General features: G+C 41.2%; 1 long non-coding RNA gene across 1 annotated transcript in view; it reads left to right on the top strand.

The window, feature by feature from the left end:
• Positions 1-13,419, top strand: part of LOC129624078 (uncharacterized) — a 31,915-nt gene that overhangs the window by 5,934 nt on the left and 12,562 nt on the right. Inside the window, exon 2 of the long non-coding RNA XR_008700732.1 lies at positions 8,143-8,300. This is a non-coding gene — a long non-coding RNA (uncharacterized LOC129624078). The remainder of the gene's footprint in view (positions 1-8,142; positions 8,301-13,419) is intronic.

Genomic DNA, 13,419 nt, shown 5'->3' with positions numbered 1-13,419 from the left:
AAAACACTGATAGAATCATTTTCAAAGGTAAAATACTTACCAAAGCAAACTTTCTTATGCTTTGGAAAATCAGAATTTACTATGCTTTGGAGTATCTGAGGATTTACATAGATTCCCACACTGTTTTCAATACACTCCTTCAGGAGTGAATATACAGTCCTTCTTAAGAATGGGGATGAAGGTCACCGTCCTTTTAGTCTAGATACCAGGAACACTATGATAATGTCATTAAGACCGACTACATGGTAAAGAAATACCACTGGACTAGAAATGAAAAAAACAGTAGTATCTTGTCCCAGATGCACCATTAACTGGTTTTGTGACCTTGGGAAAATCAATGATTTTGATGTTGCTTAAGTATCTGAATACTATGCACAATGTTGGAAATATTTTGGTAATAGAAAAGGATCCTTGATTTCCAGGTTCTTTCCCCATAATAAAGAAAGACTGACTGTAAAAATAATCAGAGTATAGAATTATAGATGCAACAATAAGAAGTAAATGGGATGGGCACTGGGGCAAGAGGAGACATTTCAGGAACTTGAAGCCTTTGGTGTTGCTGTATTTGAGGGGTGGGGTGAAGATAAATCTGGAGTCGTGGACACAAAACAAATTGTGCAGTGGTTTTAAAGTAAAATAAGGGTTGGAATTTTATCATGTTATGAAATGAGTTTCAAATTTTGGTATGCAACAGAATTACGCGGGGAGCTTGTTAAAGACACACATCTGCCTTTATGATGGTGTCAGAATCTCCAGGACCAGGACCAGGACACTTGTTTCTGACAAGCCCCTCAGGTTCATCTAACATACACAAAGTCTGAGACTAACTGGTATGGTCATTAGGCATTCACCAAAGGCCCCAAAGTAAGGGAATGACACCAGATTTGTATTTTAGAAAGATCACTCTATCATGTGTGTAGAGAATGGTCTAAAGGAGTGTGAACCTGGAGACAGGGAGACTGATGGAAAGATTATCTTCCCTGTGATCCATGACCCAGTGTCATTTCTGGGGTATATGTCTGAGAAAGCCTCCAGTATTTGGACCGTGGGAGACAAGCACAAGAATGTTCATAGTTGTGATGAGTATGGTAGCAAAAAACAGGAACACTCCAGATATCCTCTAACAAGAGAATGGTTAAATTGTGGTATCTTTCAAGAAAATAGAATATTCTACAACAGTAAAAATAAGTATTGATTCAATTCAGTTCAGTTCAGTCACTCAGTCGTGTGTGACTCTTTGTGACCCCATGGACCACAGCACGCCAGGCCTCCCTGTCCATCACCAACTTTCGGAGTTCACCCAAGTTCATGTCCATTGAGTTGGTGATGCCATCCAACCATCTCATCCTCTGTTGTCACCTTCTCCTCCAGCCTTCAATCTTTCCCAGCATCAGAGTCTTGTCAAATGAGTCAGCTCTTCGCATCAAGTGGCCAAAGTACTGGAGTTTCAGCTTCAGCATCAGTCCTTCCAATGAACACCCAGGACTGATTCCCTTTAGGATGGACTGGTTGGATCTTCTTGTAGTCCGAGGGACTCTCAAGAGTCTTCTCCAACATCACAGTTCAAAAGCATCTATGCTGTCTAGGTTGGTCATAACTTTTCTTCCCAGGAGTAAGCGTCTTTTTATTTCATGGGTGCTGTCACCATCTGCAATGATTTTGGAGCCCCCCAAAATAAAGTATAAAGTCTGTCACTGTTTCCCCATCTATTTTTCATAAAGTGATGGGACCGGATGCCATAATCTTAGTTTTCTGAATGTTGAGCTTTACAACAACTTTTTCACTCTCCTCTTTCACTTTCATCAAGAGGTTCTTTAGTTCTTCACTTTCTGCCATAAGGGTGGTGTCATCTGCATATCTGAGGTTATTGATATTTCTCCCTGAAATCTTGATTTCAGTTTGTGCTTCATCCAGCCCAGCATTTCTCGTGATGTACTCTGCATATAAGTTAAAAAAGCAGGGTGACAATATACAGCCTTGACGTACTGCTTTTCCTATTTCAAACCAGTCTGTTGTTCCATGTCCAGTTCTAACTGTTGCTTGCATACAGCAGAATAGGTGAAACTTACAAATAAAGTTTTGAGAATAAAAAAAGCAAGTAACTGAAGACTGCACATTGTTTGATACCATTCCAGTAGTTTTAAAATGAGCACAATTAAACAACTTGTACACATACAGACACTGTTTCATTTTTTGCCTTTTTTTTTTTAAACAAAGCAAGAGAATAAAAACACACAATTCAGGATAGTATTTACAACTTTTAGAGGGAAGGGTCAAGAGGAAACACACAATATCTTCAGTGGTGTTAGTAATGTTTTACTTCTTTATTTGAAGGGTGGCTTGATGGCTATTGGTGTTTTGATTATGCATCTTAACTTGTATTTGGCAACCAGTCTACAAAGTTGGACTTTCAATGGGACGTTGGACACTTCCCAATATTCATGCTCTTGTATAATCCCCTCCCACAGTGAAACTGGCAGAAGTAGCACTATGTGATTTATAAGCCTAAATCATAAGAAACTCTGTATCCGCCTTCTTGGCCTCTTGGAACACACACACTGGGAAAGCAAGCAGAACAGCATGTTGTGCGGAAGCCCAAGGTAGCCACAGGAGAGGCTGCACAGACACACGGTGATGCCTGAACAGCTATCCCAGCTGAGGCCCCAGATGTATGAGTGAGTGAGTCATCACTCGTGTCTAGCACATGAGAGTTTGCAGATTTGACATCAGCCCCAGCCACCACCTGACTGCAACTACCTGTGGAAACCCAAGTGGGAACTACCCTACTGAGCTGCATCAATGCTCAGAACTGTGAGCGGTAGTAATAAACTGCTGTTTTTTTTATTGTTGTTGTTAAGTCAACATTTTATTAAAAACCACACAAACACATACACAATGGGAACAACAGGAAAGGAGCTGTGAGACCTCCTAGTTGGGGACTGACTGACCGCATGGCGCTTCCATTAAGACTCAATGGACATGAGTTTGGGTAAACTCTGGGAGTTGGTGATGGACAGGGAGGCCTGGCCTGCTGCAGTCCATGGGGTTTCAAAGACTGAGCTACCAAACTGAACTGAAGAAAGGATACTTTCAAGACCGGATTTCCAAGCGAGATAAATTAGGAGATGGCTGTGTTTTCATAACAGAATTTAAAGCAACGCCCCTCCTGAGGGCTGGGGAGAGGGACAGAACCTCAGAACCGCCCTCACCCGAGCACCTTAAGTGGGGTGTGGGGGCGTGGGGGGGCATCAGTCCTCGAGCGTGTTCTGAAGCTTGAGGAAGAGATGGTTTCTCCTGGAGGCTGCTTTTTTTTTCCCAGACAGGGAGGAATACTCTCTGATGAAGTGTCGAGGGCTGGAGGGAGAGGCTGGACCTGCTCGGGGCAGAAGGAAGGGTCCGTTCCACACCCGCTGGCCCCCTGGGGTCCTGGGAGAGGACCCAGACACTTCGGTTTCTTCTGGGGTCGCAGCTCTTGAGAGTCCATCCGTGGGGTCACCCGCCCTGTGGGGCCTTGAACAGGGCCCGGGGCACCTTCATCCGTGGACAGAGTCCCCCAGGAGACCTCTCAGGGTGGCCACCTGCCCCCCGGGCAGAAGACGCTGGCCAGGAAAGCCAAGGCTGCTGCTGCCGCCAGTCGGCTGGGGCTGTCAGCCTTGGAAGCTGCTCCATGGAGGGCAGTGAGCCGCGCAGGGCGCTGAGCAAACTGCGGGTTCCGGCAGCCCAGCGGCCTAAACGGCTGTTTTCAGCCACATGGTTTGCAATAAATAACTGGAATATTATGCATATGTCACAAATATTCTTCTGTGTCTATCATATAGTGAATTACCTTTCAAAAATGAGATGACTAAATAGCCTGTTGGAATCATGTCATTCTGGCCTCACAGCTTGGCCTTGCCACTCATGCTGTGTGGCCCTGGATACACCACTGAACCTTTCTAGGGAGCATTTTTCTCATCTGAGAAATGGGAAAATAATAGCTCCTCATTCATAATGAGGTTGAGACTCTTAGGAAATACAGACTCTACATCCTTAACAAATTATAGGGACCAGGCCACACTACACAGACTTGGCTTCTTCTGTATCTAAGGAGGAAAGAAAAAAAACTTTTGTAAACGAAGAATGTGGATTATTGTTCAAGAACTGTGAATATTCGTGGTGAACAGGGTTCAGCCAGAAAAAGTGACTCTAAAGTCTTTTCCCACTCTGTGGTTTTATGCAGATTCATTGATTTCCTGTCATTTATTTCAGGTATAAAACATTTGAATCCCAATTTTCCAGGGACAGATTTCCCCAGTCATTCCACTTTCTTTAGCATTATCTCTGGTTTTGGCTTCCCTCTCCTGTGGTGTTCTCCACATTGGGCCCTCATCTCCTATTAGGTGACAGCCAAAAATGTGGGGGTAATTCAGTCTGTCCACTTGATGGGTCCATTTTACAGGGGGCTGGGTAAGGAAGGGGGAGCAGGGGACTGAGTGCATGTCCCTTTTGCAGGGCATGTGAAGTCTGGGAGAAGACGTTAGACAGGTGACTCGAAGAAGCAATCTTGTGTGAAAGATGATTACACGGTGGGAAGGGGTGAAATATGACCATTGTGTGTCCCATAGATATCCTCGGAGTCTAATGAAAGGCAGTTTCTGCCCTTTTGGGTTTAGCTTGGTCCACAGGCCACATGGTTCAGGAGGATTAACACCACCAGCTGGGAGGAAGCATTGCTGCTTGTGGAGCTTGTGAATCACAGAACATCAACATCCACGTTGGCTGGAGGATCCGCAGGGAACCAGGCCTGGCCGTACAGGGACGGGCTCTCTGCGGCAGACCACCGCGCTCGCAGGATCAGAGGATGACTTCTATCTCTTTTCTCACCAGGGCAGAGCAAAGGGATGGGGGGGAGGTGGTGGTGGTGGTTATAACCCAGCAGGAGGTATTTGGGTCAGATAAGCTCCAGAGGTCTCTTTAAGGTCTAATTCAATGAACAGTATGTTTTTCTTATCTCTGATAAGAGGCAGCATTCTACAAAAACTGAGTGTACTTCTGAAAAAAAGTGTACTTGTGAAATATTTGTTGGAACTTCATAAATGTCTGTACTTAAAAAGCGGTTTTTTAAACTGCAAATGCATAAATGTTCAAACTTGCTGCGAAAGTTTATTTATTTATATATATTTCTCTAGATTTCTTCCTTCTTCCACTGAATTTTGAGAAGGAAATAAAAGTAATTTCCTTTATGAGAAGTCCCTCTACTCCCAGCAATCCTAAATGTTAGAGGACAAGGTTAGGTCACTGAGGGAGCCTCAAGGTAGCATTTTTTGATATGTACAAATTCTGTATAGTTTAGGCATATCTAGTACCTAGAGAGCTGTTATTGTTCTTGCTTTCCTTGGGGAAAAATATGTAGATTCACATCTCCATCTCACTGAGCTTTCTAATAAATTCCAGTGCATTGCATTAAAAAAATTTTTTTTAACTTATTGAAAAATTGTGAATACAGAACAAAGATTTTTTTTTGAACCATTGAGATTAAGATGTGAACCCCATAATCCCCCAAATACTTTAGGGATTATGTTCCTGTATAACCAAAAGTACCCAAATCAGGTGATCAAAATTGATATTTTATTACCATCTAGTCCTCAGATTCTGTTCAAGTTCTGCCAACTGTCCCAGTGACATCCTTTATAGAAAAAGGATCTGATATGAGGTGTGGCATTTAGTTGTAATGTATCTGTGGTTTCCTTTTGTTTAGAACAGTTTCTCAGTCTTTCCTTGACTTTCCTGATCCTGAGACTTATGAAGATTACAAGCCAGTTCCTTTTAATGAAGGATCTCATTTAGAAAACAAGATTTGGTTTCCAAGTGTGCTCATTGCTCTTGGGGGTATTGCTGCTCCCAGCCCTCTCAGCTCTTAAACTCTTTGTACTTTGAGAGATTATCCATTTGTCAACATGTGGCAAGTAAGCTTTTCTCAGTTTGAGGTTTTTATTTTGACTTTATTTATGGTTATGATAGATAGAGTGCCTGATGAACTAAGGATTGAGGTTCGTGACATTGTACAGGAGATAGGGATCAAGACCATCCCCATGGAAAAGAAATGAAAAAAAGCAAAATGGCTATCTGGGGAGTCCTTACAATTAGCTGTGAAAAGAAGAGAAGTTAAAAGCAAAGGAGAAAAGGAAAGATATAAGCATCTGAATGCAGAGTTCCAAAGAATAGCAAGAAGAGATAAGAAAGCCTTCTTCAGCGATTAATGCAAAGAAATAGAGGAAAACAACAGACTGGGAAAGACTAGAGATCTCTCCAAGAAAATTAGAGATACCAAGGGAACATTTCATGAAAAGATGGGCTCGATAAAGGACAGAAATGGTATGGACCTAACAGAAGCAGAAGATATTAAGAAGAGGTGGCAGGAATACACAGAAGAACTGTACAAAAAAGATCTTCACGACCCAGATAATCACGATGGTGTGATCACTGACCTAGAGCCAGACATCCTGGAATGTGAAGTCAAGTAGGCCTTAGAAAGCATCACTATGAACAAAGCTAGTGGAGGAATTCTGGTTGAGCTATTCCAAATCCTGAAAGATGATGCTGTGAAAGTGCTGCACTCAATATGCCAGCACATTTGGAAAACTCAGCAGTGGCCACAGGACTGGAAAAGGTCAGTTTTTATTCCAATCCTAAAGAAAGACAATGCCAAAGAATGCTCAAACTACCACATAATTGCACTCATTTCACACACTAGTAAAGTAATGCTCAAAATTCTCCAAGCCAGGCTTCAGCAATACGTGAACCGTGAACTTCCAGATGTTCAAGCTGGTTTTAAAAAAGGCAGAGGAACCAGAGATCAAATTGCCAACATCTGCTGGATCATTGAAAAAACAAGAGAGTTCCAGAAAAACATCTATCTCTGTGTTATTGACTATGCCAAAGCCTTTGACTGTGTGGATCACAATAAACTGTGGAAAATTCTGAAAGAGATGGGAATACCAGACCACCTGACCTGCCTCTTGAGAAACCTATATACAGGTCAGGAAGCAACAGTTAGAACTGGACATGGAACAACAGGCTGGTTCCAAATAGGAAAAGGAGTACGTCAAGGCTGTATACTGTCACCCTGCTTATTTAACTTCTATGCAGAGTACATCATGAGAAACGCTGGGCTGGAAGAAGCACAAGCTGGAATCAAGATTGCCGGGAGAAATATCAATAACCTCAGATATGCAGATAACACCACCTTTATGGCAGAAAGTGAAGAGGAACTAAAAAGCTTCTTGATGAAAGTGAAGAGGAGAGTGAAAAAGTTGGCTTAAAGCTCAACATTCAGAAAACGAAGATCATGGCATCTGGTCCCATCACTTCATGGGAAATAGGTGGGGAAACAGTGGAAACAGTGTCAGACTTTATTTTTTTGGGCTCCAAAATCACTGCGGATGGTGATTGCAGCCATGAAATTAAAAGAGGCTTACTCCTTGGAAGGAAAGTTATGACCAACCTAGATAGCATATTGAAAAAGCAGAGACATTACTTTGCCAAGAAAGGTCTGTCTAGTCAAGGCTATGGTTTTTTCAGTGGTCATGTATGGATGTGAGAGTTGGACTGTGAAGAAAGCTGAGCACCGAAGAATTGATGCTTTTGAACTGCGGTGTTGGAGAAGACTCTTGAGAGTCCCTTGGACTGCAAGGACATCCAACCAGTCCATTCTGAAGGAGATCAGCTCTGGATGTTCTTTGGAAAGACTGATGCTGAAGCTGAAACTGCAATACTTTGGCCACCTCATGAGAAGAGTCAACTCATTGGAAAAGACTCTGATGCTGGGAGGGATTGGGGGCAGGAGGAAAAGGGGACGACAGAGGATGAGATGGCTGGATGGCATCACCGACTCGATGGACGTGAGTTTGAGTGAACTCTGGGAGATGGTGATGGACAGGGAGGCCTGGCATGCTGCGATTCATGGGGTTGCAAAGAGTTGGACACAACTGAGCGACTGAACTGAATTGATGGTTATTTTGCCTATGCAAAAATAATTGCTCATATTGTAGCCTAATTTATCTTTTTTTTGTTGTTGTCTTGGCTTCTGGGATTTACATCTAACTCAAGCGTTTTACACTTTAGCATTACAAACATTTCTCCCCATTTTTGTTTTTTTCCTAGTACTTTCAAAGAAAAGGTTTTTTTTAAAAATCTTGAAGTGGAGAAGGAAGTGGCAACCTACTCCAGTATTCTTGCCTGGAGAATCCCATGGACAGAGGAGCCTGGCAGGTTGCAAGGGTCGGACACAACTTAGCAGCTAAACCACCACCCACATTTTGGTAAGAAATTTGTTTTTCATTGAGAGAGGAAGCTCACTGCTGCAGACTGACACAGCATTTGAGAAAAATGAAGGCCAAATCCAATATTTTAGATAAGTAGATATTCTGTGATCTCGTATCTAAACTATTGGTTTTCTACCCTGGTTCACCATTATCATTACCTTTGAAGCTTTTATAAAGCAGACTGGTACCTAGTATCCACCATACAAAGCAACTGAATCAGACCTCTGGGGAATTCTGGATCAAGATTTTTCTTTTTTAAATCTCTGCAAGTGATCTAAAGTGTTGCCAAGGCTGAGAACCCCTGATCTATTCCTACATCTTCACAGTTGCCTCAAGTTCTATCCCCAGCAATTGCTTCCTTTGGATTAAACAATTCCTATTTGAATATCTCTTTTTAAAACATAAGTGTTTTTCAAGATTTAAAACTCAAGTTTCAAACTGAGTTAAATTTACAGTGATGAGTTTTGCAGACAAGACAAAATTAAAATTACTTATGTGAAGAAATGACATGAGCCGTAACCCAGTCCCCTGGGTTGGTCTCACTGAGGGCAGCAGTCATCTAGATAAAGGAGATACAGAGTGAAAACAGGCGGGAGACTTGCCATCACAGTGATCTCAAGAGGAACCTTAAAGATAGTTCTGGGCTTCTTGAAAACAAGAGCAACCAGGGAAGAATGCAATATTTAAAATATTATTCATTATCTGTGTGATCATGGGTAAGTTACTTAACTTTTTAAAACCTCAGTTCCCTTACTGGCAAAAAATGAGACTAGTATAAATGCCTATTTGTAGGATTATTGTGATAATTATATCAGATTATAAAGCTCAAGTTCGTTCCACATATCTGACACTTAACAAATACTCAGTAAATTTTTGCCTCAAATTAGGAAGAGCTACTCTTACTCCTTCTAAAGTAGTACCACTTCTAACAGAAGACCGCTTCTGCATGAGTCAAGTTGTAAACTGTTAGGCTTAAATTGACTTCTTGAGAGTCTTATATGTAATAGTAATATCCAATAATATTATTATTTAACACTAATCTTAGCATAAAAGCTGGGACAAGATTTTAAGTAATGAGCATACTAAGAAAAAGTCAGTAAAAGAAAAACTACTCTAAAAGAAATTAGTTTTTAAGTAGCTAAATTACTCATCTAACTGTTGGAATTGTGTTGAGGTGGCAAATGAATCCAGAGTGTTAAATATGCTATAATTGTTTATTGGACTGAAATCCAATGCTGTAACTTTTGCCATATCTTGTATAAGTATCATACATTCTGAAAAAAGTGATGTTAGAACATGAGTTGGTCATGGATAATACTGAATATAGGAATTTTTTATGGAATTTACATTAGTATGTATGTACATATTTCTTGTTTTACCTGATGCATGTTAAGAGTCAAATGACCTTGTGACAGTTTGAAATGATAGTCAAAGCAATTCAGAAGTGAGCTCAGAATTATGTAGCCCGAGAATGCACAATTTCCTGTAGTGTCAAGTAAAATGAATATGAAGTGCATCCTTAATAAGCAGAAACAGAAACTGATAGCTCTAACAAAGGAGAAATCCCCTTAAGCTTTTATATACATACATATGAGAAATCTACTAACACAATTCTTTTATTTAAAGGAAATTGATGGCTGAAGTAAACTGTAGTTATATAGTCATCAATTCTCTTTATAAAGAGCTTCAACAGTGAAAGTTTTGCACCTGTTAATTGATCCCAAGACATGGTCAGTTGAGGGAGTTGTATTGATGCCTAAACCAGGTCACAGGTTGGATGAGTGGAAAGACTATCAGATCGGTTTGCTTTCAGGTAGTAAATTTTATTAAACATTCAAGATGAGCTAGCTCTGTGTCAGGGACTGAGGTTAACTCAGGGTTTGTATAATCAAATATGGGATACATGAAATATTACCGAGAAAAATGAAAAAAATTTTTTACTAAACTAAAGAGAGATATGCGTATAGGTTGAAGCAGAGAAGGCTTTGCAAGATAGCACTTGACTTGGGTCTTAGAAGTGTTTGGACAGTTGAAGATGGAGGAGAGAGAAGGAGACATTCTAGGAAGGACGATTGGAGGATGTAATCAAAGAGGTGGGAGTAAGCATGGGTGTGTGGGGGCTACACTCATTAGTTGCTCCTTATGTAACAAATCACCTCACAACCTAAAGCTATTTGCTGCTGTCTGTTGCTCTACGGATCTAGACCAGGTTGAGTGGACCTCAACTGAGCTTTTTGTCAGTTGTGCTGTGGTCAGCTAAGAGGGCAACTAACGACTGACTCATCCAGAGAAACTCACAAACTAGGCTGGCTGGCCTTTGGCTGAAGGGCTGCAGCTGGCCTCATACGCTGGCTGGCTGGTCGGTGCCACCCATCAGGGCACAGGGGAGAAGAGCAGAGGCGTGCCAAAGTCTCTTGAGGCCCAGGCTTACATTTGGCACACTGTCATTTCTGCCACATTCTGTTGGTCAACTCAGATCACAATGCCAGACTAAGATGGTGGGGGATTACACTCTTCGTCCTAATGGGTGGAGCAGAAAAATCACTAGTCAGAGTGTGGGCCGCAGGCAGAGTCCATTTTTGTGAATAGTCTTCCACGTGGGTCAACCTCACTGAGCTACAGAAGTTGTGAAAAGATAAAGAAACCATGGAAATATATTTTTAGGAAGATTAGCTTGACAGAAGCTCATGCTCCAATCTGAGAAGTCATGGAAGAGGCTGAAGGAGATAAGGGGCTCTATGAATAATCCAAGTAAGAGGTGTAGGGTCACGTCTTGATCTGTTCAAGTTGCTGTAACAAAGCTCTGCAGACTGGGTGGCTTGTAAACAACAGAAACTGATACCTCACGGCTCTGGAGGTACCTGCTCAGTCGCGTTCTGGTGAAGGCCCTCTTCCTTGCTGTAGCCGGGGCCTCTTGTTGTGTCCCAACACAGTGGAAGGGAGCTGGGGACTCTGTAGTGTGTCTTTTACAACAGTCTTAATCCCATTTATGAGGGCTTCACCTCATGACTTAAGCACCTCCCAAAGGCCCTACTTTCTAGTACTATCATATTTGGAAGTTGAGATTGCAGCATATGAGTCTCAGACGGGGTTAAAACAGATTAGACCATTCACTCAGGCCAAGGATAGAGGCAGTATTTTGAGGATTTTTATTTGTTTCTTAAAAGGAACCATGAAATGAATGCTTTTATCCTGTTGGAAGTATTTTGGGGCCTTTTTGAATTGGTCTTGGCTCATAGCTGTGTGCCTCTGAACTGTGTCTTTGGCTGTCCCTATCAGCCTGTCCTTTGACTCTGATGGGTCATGAGTGCATAGTATTGTGCTGCCTCTCCCAACTGGGACCATATCCAGCAAGTCTGCCGGTGTGAGCACTTCGGGTGCACATTCATCAGCATTCAGCTGAAGGATTTTTTTTTTAATTTTTTTTTATGGTCTTTGCACTCTCTTTAGCTGAAAGAGCTTCCCCAGGAGACTTGAAGCAAATTCCAGTCTTGGTTTCTCAGCTCCTATTTGCAATCTCAAGTATGCTTCCTTTAAAACTGGGCCTTTGAAGCACCTTGCTTCATTCTTTTGCTTTAGGGATCATCCTACCAGGATGTCATAAACTATGATCTGCCAAACATCATTATGTATAAACTTTCACTCTACTTAGAGCAAGAACAATGGTGCTCTTGCTTCTAGCAACCCTAAACTTTGCATCATGTTAAAAAAGAGAAGTAGTTTTTATAAATATCCTAAAACTTATATGATACCTAACTTCTATTAAGATTCTGGGCTTCCCTGGTGGCTCAGAGGGTAAAGATTCTGCTTGCAAAGCAGGAGACCCAGGTTTGATCCCTGGGTTGAGAAGATGCCCTGGAGAACAGAATGTTACCCTCTCCAGTGTTCTTGCCTGGAGAACTCCATGGACAGAGGAGCCTGGCAGGCTATAGCTGATGGGGTTGCAGAGTCGGACATGACTGAGCCACTATCACTTTCACTGGTGGTCTGGAGGTTAAGACTCCTGTTTTCACTGCAGGGGGCACGAGTTCAACCCCCGGTCTGGGAACTAAAATCCCTGCATGCTGCAAGGCACAACCAAAAAGAAAAAAAGAATTATACAAAATAAAACAAATACCATAGTGACCATGTTGAGGTAACATCAGTTTATAACATTATGAGTTTCATGGGTCCCACACTATATTTGACTTCTGAATACACTGCAGCAAGCATGCTCACCCCCAGAAGTCTAGCTTTCATCCATCACTGTACAGTTGACCTCCTTTACCCATTTTGCCCTCCGTCCATATCCCTCCCCCTCTGATAGCTACTACTGTGTACCATGCTTGATTTTAAAAAATACTTTATTTCTTTGCAAAGTCTGAGTAAAAAAAATAATTGAGTTAAGTCTTGAAGAAAGTTTAAGAGGTCAGTCTGAGAATGCTTCTTAGGAGAGAAAAATCATTTAATACCAAGTAAAGATTTCAGATACTCATCATACTTCCCAAATTGATTAAAAAATTTATTGCTTTAATAGCTCAAAGTTCAATTGTTATTACCTACCCTGATACTCTTTTTAAATGGCCACATTGTTTTGTTCTAATGATTTTGCTTTTCCAAAGACTTGTAAATCTTCTATGCAAAGATTTAATTGCTTCCTATGAAGCAAGGAGGAGAGGATGAAAATGCCTGGTGTGAGGCTCTAGAAAAACAAAGCATTTATCTCTATTTCTGTCTGTTGAGATGGTTTAAGGTTAATAATTGGGAATTGCTCATTTTAAAGCCACATTGTATTAAAAAAAGACACATGCTTCCTGCTGATAGGATTTTCAGACTGCTTAGAATTTATTATAATTTTATGAGAGAAAAATCTTAATAGCTCAGCAATCAAATACATTATAAAATAATTTTGAAATCCTAAGTATTTATAATTTTTCTAATTGTTCCTTGTAAATTTCACTTTCCCCTCTTGTACAGTTATGTTATCAGGATTTGGAATTTTAATTTGCAGCTTTCATTCATTTTACAACAGTATGATGAACGTTTTATCTTCTCTGGGAATTATTATTTCCAGAGATAATAAGAACAGTCATCTGTTATATGGTCGGCATTTCTTGAGTTGTTTTCTGTGATTTTG

This window comes from Bubalus kerabau, chromosome 12 (assembly GCF_029407905.1).
Source record: "Bubalus kerabau isolate K-KA32 ecotype Philippines breed swamp buffalo chromosome 12, PCC_UOA_SB_1v2, whole genome shotgun sequence".
Lineage (NCBI taxonomy): Eukaryota > Metazoa > Chordata > Mammalia > Artiodactyla > Bovidae > Bubalus > Bubalus kerabau.
Note: the sequence above shows the minus strand (reverse complement) of the source record. Positions and strands in the feature narration are given on the sequence as shown.